The sequence below is a fragment of the Phocoena phocoena genome, chromosome 11 (assembly GCF_963924675.1).
Source record: "Phocoena phocoena chromosome 11, mPhoPho1.1, whole genome shotgun sequence".
NCBI lineage: Eukaryota > Metazoa > Chordata > Mammalia > Artiodactyla > Phocoenidae > Phocoena > Phocoena phocoena.
Genome location: NC_089229.1, coordinates 87,433,386 through 87,451,698, shown reverse-complemented (window position 1 = coordinate 87,451,698; position 18,313 = coordinate 87,433,386). Strand labels below are relative to the sequence as shown.

The 18,313-nt window shown below is 39.4% G+C and overlaps 1 pseudogene; it reads left to right on the top strand.

Annotated features, from left to right (window-relative positions):
- Window positions 1–151: 151 nt before the first annotated feature.
- On the top strand, window positions 152–969 carry LOC136131440 (ubiquitin-conjugating enzyme E2 S pseudogene; annotated as a pseudogene).
- The last annotated feature ends 17,344 nt before the right edge of the window (window positions 970–18,313 follow it).

Genomic DNA, 18,313 nt, shown 5'->3' with positions numbered 1-18,313 from the left:
ACCTGGGGCAGGAGGAGCTGCAGGTGCAGTGCATGGGGGTTGAGGCAGGGGGGAGGGGAGCTGGGGCCCCTAGGGCTGCAGTGGCAGCAGTTGGGGACCGCCCCCAGCTCAGGAAGGGAGCCAGGAGACCCTTCCCTTGCCAGTGGCAGTCATGAACTCCAAGGTGGGGAACCTGCCCCCATCCTCCATCATCCATTTGGTGTACGGGAGGTGATGACGCTGACAGCTGACCCACCTGATGGCATCAAGGTCTTTTCCAATGAGGAGGACCTCGCAGTCCTGCAAGTCACCATCGAGAACCCCAAGGGGACCCCAGCGCTGGAGGCCTATTCCATATGAAACTCCTGTTGGGGAAGGACCATCCTGCCTCCCCACCCAAGGGTACTCATTGACCAAGATCTTCCATCCGAAGGTGGACGCCAACGGTGAGACCTGCGTCAACATGCTCAAGAGGAACTGGACACCAGCTGGGCATCCGGCATGTGCTGCTGACCATTGAGGGCCTGCCAATCCACCCTGACCCGGAGTCCACCCTCGGCGAGGAGGCTGGCCTCCTGCTCTTGGAAAATTAGGAGAAGTAGTATGGCTCACAGAGATCCCTCAGGGCACAGGCTGGCTGAGGCCTCCACTGCCGACCCCATGGCCCCTGGGGGCCTGGGAGGGGGCAAGGGTCCCATAACCAAGAAGCACACGCCTCCCCCCTCTCTGTCCCACCCACCCCCCCCTACCCCCCACCCACCCACCCCGGCCCCAACTCTGTCTCTAAGTTATTTAAATTATGGCTGGGGTGGGGGAGGACATGGGGGCACTGGGACCTGGATTTGTTTTTCTAAATACAGTTGGAAAAGCATAAACAAACGAACAAAAAAGCTACAGAAATCTGTAAAACATTACCGCAAGACATTAAAGAAGACCAAATTAAATGGAGAGACATACCATGTCAATGAGTATAAAGATTTGCTAATATAACGATGTCAGTTTTCTTCAAACAATTCTATAGATTCAGGGCTATCGGAGTAAAACCCCAATCAGTTTTTAAATTTGGTTTATGTGTGTATTTATCATATTAAGTGTATGTTGATGTTTATGTGTGTGTATTTGTTTTGTTGTTGTTATGGAATTCGCAAGCTGATTCTAGAAAATATATTAAAATGCAGTGGACTAGCCTGATTCCAAAATGGAAATCAATGGAAAGGCAATGGACTAAGAATAGTGAGTGTAGTCATGAAGAAGTTCATGGTGCGAGAACTTACTCTACAAGACATTGATAATTTCCCTGATGTGACAGTAATTGAGACGATATCATATTAATGAAAGGATAGACAAATAAAATAATGGGATAAAATCAAGACTGTGCATATATAGATTCCTGAATGACTAAGATGACACTTCCGAACCTTAGGCAAAGCATAACTTTACAATAAATGTTGTTGAGAATATTGGCTATCCCAATAGGGGGTTGCTGGGCGTGGGGGCAGGTGAAAATGGACCTTGAACTCAATTACATACGATTCAGAAAAAACAGCTCCAGATGGATTGCAAGCTTAAATGTGAAATACAGAACACTGAAGCTTCTAGAAGATAAGATAGGAGAATATTTTCATGACCTACAGTAGGAAAAGACTTTATAAACAAGACACCAAAAGCGTAAAGGAAAGATTTATAAATTTTACTGTATTAAGTTCATCAAGACACCAATAAGAAAGTACAAAGTAAGCCACAGAGTGAGGGACAATATTTTGAATCACCTAAACAATCCTGCGATCAACAACAACAGTAATAAAGTCTGGCAACCAAAAAGGAAAATGGGCAAGAGATTTGAACAGCAACTTCACAGAATATGAGAGCCAATAGCCAATGAATATATGAACATGTGAAAGGAACTCAACTCAGGGGAAACGTAAACTAACACTAAGTGAGATAACACTACTGTGATAAGAAATATATATTTGGTCTCTGCCCTCAGTTCCTGACACAGAGTTCCTAAAACCCTTGTAATTTCCTGAATAATAGGAATAACAGGAGCATTTTTTGTTATAATATTTGGACTAAGTCCCTGGTTCCTGACACAAGAGTTTCTAAGACCCTTGGAATCTCCAGAGTGATAGGAACATTGTATCACACGCTAATGAAAAGACTGTCACTGGGGTCCCTGGATAGCTTCATGATGGGAGCTAGTCCCCAGAAAGACCAAGGCATGATTAGAAACTTAGAAATTTCAGTCCCACCTCCGCCGACCTCCAGGGAGGGGAGAGAGACTGGAGTTTGAATTAATCACCAATGGCCAGTAATTTAATCAGTGATGCCTATGTAATAAACTTCCATTAAAAACCCTAAACAGAAGGGTTCAGAGAGCTCCCAGGTTGGTGGACAAATGACGGTGCTGGGAAGGTGGCACACCCAGAGAGGACATGGAAGGTCCACACCCCTTTCCCACACCTTGCCCTACGTACCTCTTCATCTGGCTGTTCATTGTATCCTTTATAACATCCTTTATAATGAACTGGTAATAGTAAATAAAGTGTTTGCCTAGGTTCTGTGAGCCACTATAGCAAATTACCAAACCTGATCGGGGGGTTGTTGGAACCCCCAATTTTTAGCCGAGTAGGATGAAGTATGGATAACCTGGGACCTTCTACTTGCAATTAGCATCCGAAGTGGGGGCAGTGTTGTGGGACTGAGCCCTTAAGCTGTAGGGTCTGTACTAAATCCAGGTAGTAGTGTCAGAATTGAATTAAATTGTATAACATCCAGTGGGTGTCCACAGAGAATTAGAGAATTTCTTGGTTTGGAAAAGCCACACATTTGGTGTTAGAGGAGTTGTGAGTAGAGAAAATTTTCCTTTAACTAGAAAACCTATCAAAACAGCTAAAATTCAAAAGACTGATGATACTAATCATTGAGGCAAGTAGAGAGCAGCAGGAACCCTCATTCACTGCTGCTTGACAAGTGTATTAGTACAGCCCCCTTAGAAAAGGGATTGGCAGTGGCAGCAGAGCTGACTACAAGCACACCCTAGGACCCAGCATTTCCACTCCTAGGAAGAGAGAAAAGAGAAATGTGTGTACATGTGCACCAATAGACAGTAGAATAGTGTTCTTAACAGTACTATTTTTGGGGGGCTCAAACTGGAAATACCCAAATGCACACTAAGAGTAAAATATATAAATAAATTTTAGATATATACAATCGAAGACTATAAAAGAGTGGAAATGAACCAACTACAGCTACAATCAGATCCTGGGTAAATTTCACAAATATCTTGAGCAGAAAAAAGCCGGTCATGAAAGCAGTTATACTGTAGGATTCCATTTACTATAAAATTCAAAGCAGAGCTACAGAGTTTGGGGATACACTGGAACTGTAAAGCAGGCAAGGAAGTGATTACCATAATTGCCAGGAGGAGATGAAGGGGACATGAGAGAGGCTTTGGAAGTGTCGGCAAGATTGTTTCTTGATCTGAGTGGTGTTTACATGAGGGTTTGCTTTGTGATAAATCATTAGGGCACACATTTTTGTTTCATATATATATATATATATATGTATATATATACATATATATATATATATATTTTTTTTTTTTTTTTTTTTTTTTTTTTGCGGTACGCGGACCTCTCACTGTTGTGGCCTCTCCCGTTGCGGAGAACAGCCTCCGGACACGCAGGCTCAGCGGCCATGGCTCACGGGCCCAGCCGCTCCGCGGCATGTGGGATCTTCCCGGACCGGGGCACAAACCCGTGTCCCCCGCGTCGGCAGGCAGACTCTCAACCACTGCGCCACCAGGGAAGCCCCATATATTTTATATATGCTTTTTTCAAACTGTATCTTTTGAAATTTAATCAATTTAATAATAATGAAATAATTTAATATTAATAATAATAGGAGTTTTCTTTTAATATGTTGGGGGTAGGAGTTTAGTAATTTATTTTTGCTGTGTTCGTCTTCGTTTCTGTGCGAGGGCTTTCTCTAGTTGTGGCAAGCGAGGGCCACTCTTTATAACGGTGCGCGGGCCTCTCACTATCGCGGCCTCTTTTGTTGCGGAGCACAGGCTCCAGACGCGCAGGCTCAGTAGTTGTGGCTCACGGGCCTAGTTGCTCCGCGGCATGTGGGCTCCTCCCAGACCAGGGCTCGAACCCATGTCCCCTGCATTAGCAGGCAGATTCTCAACCACTGCACCACCAGGGAAGCCCAATTATAGCGTTTTTAACTGAGATATAATTCATATAATATTGTATTCATTTTAGGTGTACAACATAATGATTTGATTGATACATGTATATATTGCAAGATGATTGCCACAATAAGTTTAGTTAACATCCCTCACCTCAAACAATTAACAAATTTTTTTCTTGTGATGAGAGCTTTTTCTTTTTAATATTTCTTTCTTTATTTATTTGGCTGCGCTGGGTCTTAGTTGCAGTATGACACGTGCATTATCTTTAGTTGCAGCATGCTAACTCTTAGTTGCAGCACGTGGGATCTAGTTCCCTTGGGAGCGCAGAGTCTTAGCCACTGGACCACCAGGGAAGTCCTGTGATGAGAACTTTTAAGATCTACTCTCTTAGCAACTTTCAAATATACAATACATATTGTTAAGTATAGTTGCCATACTATATATCCCCAGGACTTATTTATCTTAAAACTGAAAGCTTGTACCTTTTGACCACCTTCACCTATTTTGCCACGCCCTCCCCCAACCTCTGGGACCATCAGTCTGTCCTCTGTATCTATGAGTTCAGCTTTTTTTTAAGATTCCACGTATGAGTGATATCATACAGTATTTGCCTTTCTCTATTTGACTTATTTCACTTAGCATAATGCCTTCAAGTTCTGTCCATGTTGTTGTATATAACAGGATCTCCTTGTATTTTTTTTTAATTTTTTATATTGAAGTATAGTTGATTTACAGTGTTGTATTAGTTTCAGGTGTACAGGAAAGTGATTCAGTTATATATATACATATATTCTTTTTCAGATTCTTTTCCCTTCTAGGTCATTACAAAATATTGAGTATAGTTCCTTGTGCTATACCGTAGCACAAGGTTATCTGTTTTATAAATAGTAATGTGTATATGTTAATCCCAAACTCCTAATTTATCCTTCCACCCACTTCCCCCTTTGGTAACCGTAAGTTTGTTTTCTATGTCTGTGCGTCTATTTCTGTTTTGTATATAAGTTCATTTGTATCCTTTTTTTTAAATTCCACATATAAGTGATATCATATGATATTTGTCTTTCTCGTCTGGCTTACTTCACCTAGTATGATAATCTGTAGGTCCATCCATGTTGCTGCAAATGGCATTATTTCATTCTTTATTATGGCTGAGTAATATTGTATATGTGTGCCACATCTTCTTTATCCATTCATCTGTTGATGGACACTTAGGTTGCTTCCATGTCTTGGTTATTGTAAATAGTGCTGCAATGAATCCTCATATGTGTTTTAAATTTCAACATTTAAAAGCTTAAGGAAACGTTCAGCATGAACCAGTGGGTGGTGTCCAGTGACACTGCTACTTGCAGCCAATGTCCTGTTAAATTCAGCCCTGGTCTTTTTTATTGTGCCTTGAATAATCTTACATTACAGCCCAACACAACAATCCTTACTAAAGCCATCATGTCACTGATTTAAATGAAGGACTTTAGAGTTTTCTTTTTACAAAAGGTGAATTGTAAGGTTGTCAGAGAGAAAGAACAGCAACCATTTCAAACCACATGTAAGCTTTAATTTAACTCTCTTTGTTAAAAAATATATATATATATTCTCTTGCACTATTCCATCTATGGACCCTCTAGGACCTCCGTTGGAGTGCTCTGCTTCCCATAGAACTGTCAATGTACACACACATTGAAAAAAACGAGGGAGCCAGGTATAAAGATCCTCACCCCTATGGAGCTGACTGAATTATCCTGTACCACAGAGCTCCCAGGCCTTCCTCGACAGTCTTTTAATATATTGGCTTTCACAACCGTCGCCCCCCTTGTCATTCCAACTAAGTTATTAAAATTAAAGTAAAAGTGTTTAAAGCTGAAGATTTTTGGTAGAAGTTCGTAAAGGGGTCAGAAATCTGTGCCTTGACTCCCTAGCAGGATACTCCCCCAGTTTGTTTTTTGGGGGGTTTTTTTGGTTTTTTGTTTTGTTTTGTTCGTTTATTTTATTTATTTTTGGCTGTGTCGGGTCTTAGTTGCGGCACGCAGGATTGCCATTGAGGCATGCAGGATCTTTCGTCGGGCACGTGGGCTCTTCACTGTGGCGTGCAGGCTTCTCTCTAGTTGTGGTGTGTGGGTTTTCTCTTCTCTAGTTTCTCTTCTCAACTAAGCCCGTGCACCACAACTACTGAGCCTGAGCTCTAGAGCCTGCGAGCCACAACTACTCAGCCTGCATGCCACAACTACTGAAGCCCGCATGCCTAGAGCCCGTGCTGCGCAACAAAAGAAGCCACTGCAATGAGAAGCCCACGCACTGCAACGAAGAGTAGCCCCAGCTCGCTGCAACTAGAGAAAGCCTGCGCGCAGCAACAAAGGCCCAATGCAGCCAAAAATAAATAAATAAAAAATAAATTAATTATTTAAAAATGTTTAACCTTTCAATGTTTAAAAACACAAAAACTCTGTTTGTATGAGAAAATTAAAATTTACATTTAAAACTTCTCTCCACTGGCCTTCATCTTCCTCTAACCAAAGGTCAACTCTTCCTTGACCAAATTCTCAAAACTGGTTTCTACAGACAAAGACACATACTTAGAGTGGATGAACTCAAACAGGAATTTTCATGTACTGAGTACAATTGAACTCAGTCACTTATTTTATCTTTTTTTGGTTTGGTTTTTTTTATACAGCAGATTCTTATTAGTTATCTATTTTATCCACATCAGTGTATACATGTCAATCCCAATCTCCCAGTTCATCCCCCCCCACCTCCAGCTTTCTCCCCTTGGTGTCCATACATTTGTTCTCTACATCTGAAAGTCACTTATTTTATGAAGAAAAGGGAACCACCCTTCTCATGCCAACATACTAGCTGCTTGTATAAAGTTCAGTGGTCAAGGCTGGGGAGAAAAGGATGTATTTCTGATGCCAGATAAAACAGAATAGAAAAATTCCACGTTAAATACTAGAGAAATCTCTTAATGAAGGTATTTTTCAGGCTAGAGCAACCTCCCAAGGGAAATGATTTGGAGTGACATCCCTTGAGACATTTAAATTATAGTGGATAAAATACTCAAACCCGCCACGAAGAAACACTCTTTGTAGAGCTCATGGGAGAATTACTGGGATTTATAATAGACCTTTTCTAAGAAGGAATTAGCCCAGGAGGCAGACCTGCTGTTGAATAAATACTATTTTTAATAGAGTGTGGCTGTATTGTAACTCTATTCCTTCTTCTTTGGAGAAGACCATGAATGGGTAGGGTAGACAGAAATTAATAGGTTTTTTTTTTAAGCGGTAGATTTCTTCACCAAGCCTTCCTAATTATGTGTTTCCTCAAGAAACTCACATTTCTATTCTCATTTTCTTTTAACTATTTTTTTAATGTTATCTACCCCTAGGACTTCCAGCCCCTTTCTCTAACAAATCAGCGTGTAACAGAGAAGAAAAGTTCAGAATTCACACGGCTTTCAATGTCAGATGCTGAAATTTAATCTCACCGTTTTTGAGTAGAATGAATTTAATGGTGACCCTCCATGCTAAGGCTTTCCCACTGCAGGGCTGACCCATCACAGCCCTAATTAAGAATAAAGCCTTCCACAATGAGTACATCACTTGTTTGGAATCAGCCTTTATATGTTAAAAAAACAAAGAAACAAACAAACAAACACCCTGCCTTCGGGCTTCCCTGGTAGCGCATTGGTTGAGAGTCCGCCTGCCGATGTAGGGGACACTGGTTCGTGCCCGGTCCGGGAGGATCCCACATGCCGCGGAGCAGCTAGGCCCATGAGCCATGGCTGCTGAGCCTGCGCGTCTGGAGCCTGTGCTCCGCAACGGGAGAGGCCACAACAGTGAGAGGCCCGAGTACCGCAAAAAAAAAAACAAACAAAAAAAACCCTGCCTTCTAAAGAGCCTTCATTTAAAAGTACAATTGCCATATTCTGTAAGCCCATTGATTTTTCTTCATTGTTGAAATGGAGAAAGTAAACAGAATTGCATATTTACTCATTTCATTTTCTGATACCTTTGCTCCAAGAGCTCCTCACTTAGGTCCCACGTGGATTAGAGGCTGCTATTTCCAGAGCTTGTCCGTGGAGATGACTGATAAATGACCAGACAAAATTCTGATTAATGCTCTGTAATTAGGAGTTTGCTTCTACTTCAAGAGCTGTTAAGTCCACAATTTTGACCACACCATGTTTTTTCCCCCCTGGTAATTGCTGAAGTTTGACAGCCACTGTGTTTGCTGCCTGTAACATATGGCTAATTGAATCTGAGCTGGGGAAAGGATGACCAGATTGCTAATTATGATCCACTCCACAGATCTGAGGCCTGAACAAATAGAAAACAAGGAAAATGCTGCTGAGCCAGAAAACATCATATTAGTGTTTGAGTGGTTGTAGCAGGAAGAAAGTATTCCCAGAAATGCCTGAAGATCACTTCTTTATGGTTTGCTCTTTCTGTCTTAATCACAGAAGGCAGATAAAGATTAGACAGAAATTTGCTTTCATCTGTGTGGTTTCTGCAAGTCTGGACACTGGACACCTGATACATAGTTTCCTGAAATTCACACAATCTTACATTGGAACACTTTGCATTTCTTGTAAGACAAAGGCTAGATTTGCATCTTGTCGATTCTTACCCATGCCCACGACTCCAGTAATGAAGATACACGTATGTGGACGGAAAATGTCACCTGCCGTATCAGTAAACAAAGGATGTTGTGACCATCAAGCCATCAACCACTGCAGCCCCCCACCCCCCAACTGTGCACCCTGAGGGGATTCAGGATGGAGAAAAATAGGATACTGGCCCTAGATAGTTAAGGTGTGTATCAATGATTTCAATGAGCCCAGACTCTCGCATCTTCCCATACATAGAAAAGTGCTAAATTCATTAATTTAAGTTGTTTTTCCTTCAATTAGAATAAATTTTTTGATGTTCAATATCTGGTTTGTTTTCTGCAAAACTTCTGTATATCTGGGCTCATCCCTTACCTCTTCGGAGCAGTCCCTCAGAGCTATCTGAGAGGCTACCTCCCAGGCTTAAGTCCTCAACAAGTTCACCAAATAAAGCACAATTCTCAGCTTTTAGGTTATGCATTTTTTTTTTCGGTCGACACGCATATATTTTTTAGAGTGTGCTTCGATTTTAAATGAATTTTTCTATAGCAGTTAACATAATGTAACATACCTCTTCTGTATTGCCTCCCCTAGAGATAGGGGGAAGGCAGTAAATGAAACAAACCAAGAATATTCACTCATCAAACATTTTTGCTGAATATTTAGCAGTGTAAGCCAGTACTAGGTGTCAAAAGTGTATATAGATGATAAGACACTTTTTCAACTTTTTTTTAACCTTGTGAAGGTAAGCAAGGTGAGCAGTAGAAGTAAAATGTGAGGTAGGTTGTGGTATGTATGTAAAAAATATTATTTTCTTAATGTCCCTCACAAAGATGCATAGTAGGTGTTCAATAAAATCAACTGTAAATTAATAAAGGAAAGAATATAATATACAGTTATACTTGATCTAGAGAGAAGTCACTTCTGATTGTGGGGTTCTAGAAAGGGTTTTGTAAGGAAGTAAATTTTTTGTTTTAAGTCTTAAATAAAGGAATAGGTTTAGAGTGGATATGATGGGAGTCGCTCTACTGAGATGGCTCAGGCATAGAGAAAAAAAGGTATAGGATATATTTGAGTGGCACAATCGATCTAGTTTGTTAGAGAAAGTCATATAATACTTCATATTTTGCAACATGTCATAAATTTTAAAGATACATGAAAAAGAGTTGTGTAAGATAGACCTAGAAAGGTACATTGGGAACAAATCTTGGATGACCTTGATTACAGGCTAATGATCATGATAAAAAGCAGTGTTCCATCAATGTCTGTGGGCTAATTCAAATCTTAACCATTCATTCATAACAGGAAATGTTCTCTCCTCCAAAATCTCTCAAGAACTCATGTACTGGAATTAACATATTATGGTGGAAAAGATAAAAGTTTGGTTCTAGCTGGAATTCATTTTTGGGATGAACCTGAAAGATAGTAGAGGTACCACTGAGAATAAACTCCGTTGAAAACAAACATGCATGTTAGAAACCTGGTTCCTTCCACCTTTTTCTTAGCAGAAACCTGGTTCCTTCCACCTTTTTCTTATTTTTTCTAAAAATAATTCAGACATTTAATTTAAGGAATGATATCTATGGTGTCTTTTCTGTTAACAATCATATTTTTGTTGCAAAAATTTAGAAGAAATTATCTGATTTAAAAGCTTGGTAGTGCTGAGAACACAGTTTCTTTGTGATTTTTTTTTAACATCTTTATTGGAGTATACTTGCTTTACAATGGTGTGTTAGTTTCTGCTTTATAACAAAGTGAATCAGCTATATATATACATGTATCCCCATGTCTCTTCCCTCTTGTGTCTTCCTCCTTCCCACCCTCCCTATCCCACCCCTCTAGGTGGTCACAAAGCACTGAGCTGATCTCACTGTGCTATGCGGCTGCTTCCCACTAGCTACCGATTTTACATTTGCTAGTGTATATATGTCCATGCCACTCTCTCACTTTGTCCCAGCTTACCCTTCCCCCTCCCCATGTCCTCAAGTGCATTCTTCAGTAGGTCTGCGTCTTTATTCCTGTCCTGCCTCTAGGTTCTTCATGACCTTTTTTTTTTTTCCATATATATGTGTTAGCATACAGTATTTGTTTTTCTCTTTCTGACTTACTTCACTCTGTATGACAGACTCTAAGTCCATCCACCTCACTACAAACAACTCAGTTTCGTTTCTTTTTATGTCTGAGTAGGTAAGAATAAGTTTCTTTGTAATTTTGTGGCAAACACGACCAGTTGTTTACACAAACAGCTGTTCTTCCCTAATAGTATATTAACATTCATAAGACCTATATTTTTCACAGGAAACATGGTCACCTGGAGACTTTTAAAAATAAAGTGTAAATTTTCATCTTCCCTTGCTAGTATAATTATGTGAATAATTTCTGGCTAATAATATGTAAGCAAAAGAATTGTGTGCAACCTCTGGGAAGACAGGAGATGTGACTTTCTTCATCCCATTCTCCATCTTGCCGTCTGGAATGTGGACCTGACGGCTGAAATTTGATCAGCATCTTGGACCAGGAGGTGGCCTAGAAATAGGAACAGAGAGAGAGAGAAGACACTGGGCTCCAGAAGATTATGAAGATACCATGTCGCTTTAGATTGCTTTCCTGTGGACTTCATTTATGGGTACAGGAAAAAAAAATTCTATATTGTTTAAGCTACTATTATCTAGTGGTTTTTATCACTTAAAACTGAATCTGAACTTAAGTAATTCAAAGTTTGAGAAAGAATGTAAGTAATATATAAAGCATCCTATGGTAAGTTAAACTGCTGATAAGGAAACGTTCACTCTTCCTCTTTCCATCCAAGGCATATGCTTCCATATCCCAGTGATGTTGGATTTGATCGTGTGACTTGCTTTGACCAATGAGAAGAGTAAAGGCTTGAACTGTGCCTATGCGGCTGGGCTTGCTCTCCTCATTGCCCTGGAAAAAATTTCCACTGGATAGCCATTACCCCTTTGACCCCAGTCTTATAATAAACACTCATGTAAGAGACTTAAACCCAGCCCTCAGCTAAAGCTTGGAGCAGCTGAACTCCAGATGACACCAAACGGGTAAACAAGAAATAAATGCTTGCTGTTTTATGCCATTGGATTTTGTGATTATTTATCATCCAGCATTAATGGACTAATGGACGTCTTCTCCCGTTCAATTTTGTCAGGATTTTATGCATTGAGAACTGCACTCTGTGGTTTTCAACCACCCAAAAATCATCATTACAATTCATTACAGCATTAGACCAGCGTATTACCAGCCTTTTATTGCCAGTAAAGTGACTTAAAGGGATGAATATTTAATTCGTATTTACGCTATAGTACTCCCCATGTAATTAAGGTCAGAACTGAGTTATATGGGATGGCAAGTCCTTTCTATGCCTGTTGGCTTTTACAATTGTGACAGTTTCAAATAGAACTCATAGACCCAGTTTGTCTGGAAATGTGACAATTTAGTAACCAACTGCCTTTCTGGAAACAGAAATCACCTCACACCATTTACTTTCTGATTTCTCTCATTCTTAGCAACTGATGCAACAATCATTCTTGTTGAGGACATTAATAACTACTTTACTACAGGTAATGACAACAAAAGAGGTGCAAATTATCACAAGATAGGTAATCCTTCTCAAGAGAGCTTTTATAGTTTTATTACTCTGTCTGTAAAACTTTTCAGCCCCCAGGATCCAGTGTGGATTCTGGAGCTATTTGCTCAGATATCTGAGGAGGCTGTCCCCTCCTGCTCTTCTTAAATAAAACTTTTCTTTATTTGTTCAGCTCTCCTAGCTCTCCCTAGCCACCATCACAATATATGTGGACGTCTTTCTCCTCTAGAGTCCTGACTTATCAACAGTGGCTCCAGACACTTGGTTGTGGACCCACAGGACTAACAGGTTTCCACAGCCCCTCTCTATGAAGTCATCCTTTGTGATCTGTGTGCTTTCCTTCTTGGCTTTTCCTGCAGTCCTTGACTTTTCACCCATACAGTAGATTGGTTAGTGATTCTCCCTTCTCTCATTCCCTCCTTCCCTTTTCTATAATAAATCTCTTGTTCTAATACTACTTATAATGGCTTTTATTTTCTGATTGAACCCATTTGGGGTTTGGTTTGGTTTGATATGGTTTTTTATTGAAGTATAGTTAATTTATAGTGTTGTGTTCGTTTCAAGTGTACAGCAAAGTGATTCAGATATATGTGTGTGTGTATATTCTTTTTCAGATTCTTTTCCGTTATAGGTTATTACAAGATATTGAGTATAGTTCCCGTGCTATATAGTAGACCTTTGTTGTTTACCTATTTTATATATAGTAGTGTGTATATGTTAATCCCAAACTCGTAATTTATCTCCCCCCCACCCCCTGCTAGCCCCTTTGGTAACCATAAGTTTTCTATGTCTGTGAGTTTATTTCTGTTTTGCAAATAAATTCATTAGTATCCTTTTTTTTAAGAGTCCACGTATAAGTGATATATATGATATTTGTCTTTGTCTGACTTACTTCATTTAATATGATAATCTCTAGATCCATCCATGTTGCTGCAAATGGCATTATTTCATTCTTTTTTATGGCTGAATAGTATTCCATTTTATACACACACACACACACACACACACACACACACACACACACACCCCACATCTTCTTTATCCATTCATCTGTCAGTGGACATTTAGGTTGTTTCCATGCCTTGGCTCTTGTAAATAGTGCTGCAATGAACATTGGGATGCATGTATCTTTTCAAATTATAGCTTTCTCTGGATATATGCCCAGTAGTGGAATTGCTGGATCATATGGTAACTCTAGTTTTAGTTTTTTGAGAAACCACCATACTGTTCTCCACAGTAGCTGTATCAGTTTACATCCCACCAACAGTGCCGGAGGTGCCCATTTGTTTTCATAGCATTTGCTTCCTACTATGTCCTGCTTCCCGACCACAACCCCACTGCTCACTACTGCCAATCAAACAGTCCTTTTTGAGCTCCTGTGCATACAGAGGCATATAAAATCAAAGAGGGAGTCTTCTTGGATTTTGTGTTTCAGTAACCTACACCCACAGTTCTTTAAGTGCTACGGTGAATTTATAGGACCATTGTGGCATATTTAAATTTTTGAGCTGTCAGACAGTGCACAAAGTACTACTATTAAGTTGTTTGGACCTAACCGTTTAATAAATGGAACTGTTAGGATTTTAGTATTTCATTTGTTTGTTTACTTGTTGTTTATATGTTTGTTTGTTTAAGCCTACAGATGCCATGAAAAAAATTATTGACACACTAAGGACACCATAAACCTAGAAAGGTGGGGAACCTCTGTAGACTAGTAAGGACTCACAGCATAGGAACAGTTTAGCAAAAAACGTAAAGAATAAGAGCAAGGCTTTTCCCTCAATAAGGCCCCTGACTATTACAGGTCTCCTTGGCACAGGGAGGTGGGGTAATCAGGACCCAGCACTCTTGTCCTAGAACCAAGCTACTGTGAGATAGCAGAACTCCCAGATAAGTTTTGGGGATCTTAAAGCAAAGGAAACTTGAGCCCTATTTTATGACTAGTCCCCTAAGTATTGGCAAGAGAGGGTCTTCGCAGCCTCCAGAGCTTTACGAGTGCCAGCATGACCTGGGAGTAGCAATATGATTCTCAAAAGCCCTGGAAACGTGTGGATGTAACTGAGAGCCCTGCCAGACCTGAAGGCCTCATTTCAGACAGAAATGAAAAACGCACACCTATAACACCTATGTAAGCATATAAAATGGAAGTGATTTCACCACTATTAAGGCAGGTACCATTTTTAAGAGATTCTGCTTTCTTTTTTAAGAGAAATCTGTCCAAACACGAAGAAGAATTTTTTCAATACACCTGACCAAGCGAGATTGTGGTTCAAACCAAAATCCACTCAAAATCCACCATGCCCACTGTGATACATTTTATAAATATTAGAACTAGAAAGAGATACTAAGAATATTTGTCAGTGGTTTTCAAACATTTCTAAGTTCAGAAACTATTTCTTAGATAGAATATTCCAAAAAGAATATTAATAGACCCCAAGAGATAAAAGTGGTATTATGCTAGCAAAATGTTTTTCTTAACTCAAATTTGTAATACGTGTTTATTAAGAAAACAACCAATGAAAACAGTAAAGCAATTTTGCAAATGCCAAGATATTGAAAATTGAAGATTATTGGTGTTAGTTGTAGTCTTAAATCAGACACGTGGTCTTAAATCAGATAAGATGCTCAATTTATTTCTGTATTTTGCATTCTCCATTTCTGTTGCTCAAGATAAATAGTTGGAAGTGGTCAGAACTTTCTAATAGCTTATCTGGTTATCTCAGATTATTCTTCAGTGTTCTAATTATCTATTGCAATGTAATAAACCATCCTAAAATGCAGTGGCTTAGAAAATCATAGCAATTCCAGAATTCAGGCAGAACTTGGATGGTGGATTCTTCTGCTCCATGTGGCTTTAACTGAGGTCATTCTTTAACAGTACTTAGCTGACAGATGACCACTTCTGGAGTGATCAAAATTATTTCACTCACATATCTGATTCTTTTTGGTGGGCACAGCTAGGCCCTTCCCCTTCCCTGCAGACTCGGGGCCTCTCCATGTGGTCATTCCAGCGAGGCAATCAAATTTCTTTCATAGTAGCTCAAGAATCCAAGAGTGAGTTCCAAGAGGCCTGGGCAGAAGCTGCAAGTCTTCTTGTGAGCTAGAATTTTAGAAAATCCTTTCCAATATATTCTATTGATCAAGCCAGTCACTAAGGCCTGCCCAGGTTCAAGTGGAGGGAGGAATGGACTCTAGCTCTCAGTGGAGAAATGGCATATGCATACAAAGAGCTGAAGGAATTGATGGAGGCCCTTTTAGAAACCAGCTACCACATTCAGGAAAACCAATCCAAGCATTTGAAAAAAAAGCGAAGTTTTAATATTTAATAAGTAACAAATAGCTACAAACATTTCTTAACTGGTAAATGTTCAACGTAGAGAGAATCAATGAACGGATTCTTCAGACTATCATTGTTTGGCGGAAAAATAATTTTCAAACATATATTGTTAAATTATGACATGTTCAATGGCATCTTTTTCAAAACCCTGGGTTCTTAGATAATTTTGTCAGATATTTCTTTAAATTCTCCAAATAATCAGATTGTGTTATTTTGTGTGTCAAGCCTAAAGTTTGTTTTCATTTCTTTACTGACACTCTAATCTGTAGCTGTAATTCATTGGGATCCTGAATTGCCAAACAAAACATGAGCTTCTTCGTGTTCTATAACTGATTACCCATAGCAATACAAATAGTCCTGAAAAACCTGCAGCTGAAAATCTGAGTTGATAAAATTGAGATTAGTATGGCACTATGTAACACTGTAGGCAAAGATGCTAGACTCCTCTTGATAGCTAATGTTTGTCTCATACAACATATGATGACTAAGTAAGTACATTTTGGCAACGCATTTTCTCTGAGGCATGAATCCCTTGGTGCTTTTCCCCCCCACCACTGCTCTTACACAGTCATTGAAGACATTCCTACATTAGTAATATTTGAAAAATTATTTTAACTCTTACCATTTCTTTCTGGTTCCTATGAATCATGTGTTTGACACAGCATTAAATCATCTTCTTATATGCATGCCAGAACATATCATAAATTAAGCAAAAATGAAAAATCCACAGTATTTACAGTATCGTCAGTTGAATTGTAAAGAATTTGTATGATCTCGGCTTCCTTACTAATATATCAAGTTCAGTAGATACATTCTAAAATCCTCTCTAGAATATGTTATCAGATAATGTTACAGATCTGCTCCCATATTTGTTACTAGGTTGTATCAGTTATTTGTTGCTATGTAACAAACCACCCCAAAGATCAGTGACTCAAAAAGACAATTGATTATTTTTTTCCCAATCTGTGAATTAACTGGTCTGCCCTTCTGCTGGTCTTGACTGGGTTCACTCCTGTGGCTGTGTTGATCAGCTGACTTGCCTTGGGTCAGAACGTCCAAGATGGTCTCACTCATATGTCTTGGGCCTTGGGTCTTGCTGTTGTGTAAACAATTCTTTCTGTGTGGTTTCTCATCATTCAATAGCTAGACTTCTTGACATGTAGCCAGAACATTCTAAGAGGGAGAGGCAAATGCTCCATGCTTTGGAGGTCTAGCGTCTGCACAGTATAACTTCAGAAACATTCTATTAGTCAAAGCAAGTCAAGAGGCAAGTTCAGGTTCAAGGGGTGGAAAAACAGACTCTACCTCTTGATGGGAGGACCTGTACAATATTGATGAAAGGATCTGGAATCCCTATGTTTACATTCACAAAATTGCATTTCAAATGATGTTGTAACTTGATAGAACGTAAAGGTATCTTGCAAAAGTTCACTATGTATATCACATTGAAGATTTGGGCATTCTTATTACCACAAAGGCAAGTCCCAAAGATAAATAATGGTTAAAAAAACAATGCTTTGAAGTTTTCATTTTTCACTGATACTTTAATCTGTAACTATAATTCACTGAGACCCTGAATGGCCAAACAAATACAAACTTGTATCATAGTGACTTTGAAGAGAATATTCTGCACATTGCTTTCATTTTGCACACTGCTGTCAGTATGGTCGATAAAATGGGAAGATGCATTCAGTACTTTATAGTATGACTCATTTTATTCTGAGCCTAATCAATACTGCATGTCTATCCTAAAATGTGTGCCTGGTCGATATTATCATTTCCCTCATCACATTTGCTTTTTAAATGTCCTGCTTTTAACTAGCAATCCATTTCTAGTTGCAGGAGAATATTTCCACCTCACCTAAAATAAACAAACAAAAACAAATATACAAACCCCCCAAAACGTGTAGCAACTTTATCATAAAGCTCAGATAACAAGCATCCAAAATGAAAAATAAGCATTTAAACACACTGCCAATTGCATTCTCAAGCAGAGATACAGAAAGTAGTCACTCTGGACTATTTCACTAATGATTACATGGTGAGTTGGAGGAGGCCAGGCAGAAGTGTGCGTTTCGGACTTGTCATTTCTTTGATGACAGTCTCTGTATTCACTTGTATAATTGCATTTGAGAGGACCTGGGCCTGAATTTTCAGGAAAATTTCAGAATTTCCTAGAAAAACTCTATTCTTCTTGATCAAGGACACATACATAAGGCAGTTAAATATAAGCACAGGAATCCTTATTCCAGGGTTAACCAAAAAAAAGAGGTTGATGTGACAGTGGGTGGGTGGTCTCAGATATGTTAAAATTTGGGATTTAACAGCCTTAGTCTGTACCAATTGAATTTTTAATAGTCAAAAATTACCTTTTAAATGTGAAATTTGAATCAAATTCCTTAGAATGGCTGTAGCAGCATGAAAACCACTGATCTGGTTGAAAAGTGTTTTATAAGTAGACAACACAGCCCAAAGTTAAGAATCTTGCCCACAAATTAAGGAACTAGGGCAAAAATCCAGGTCATGAGACTCCCAGTCCATCATCTTACTACACTAATGGCCTTTAGCTCTGATTTTTATCTAACATTGGTTCTTCTATGTGCT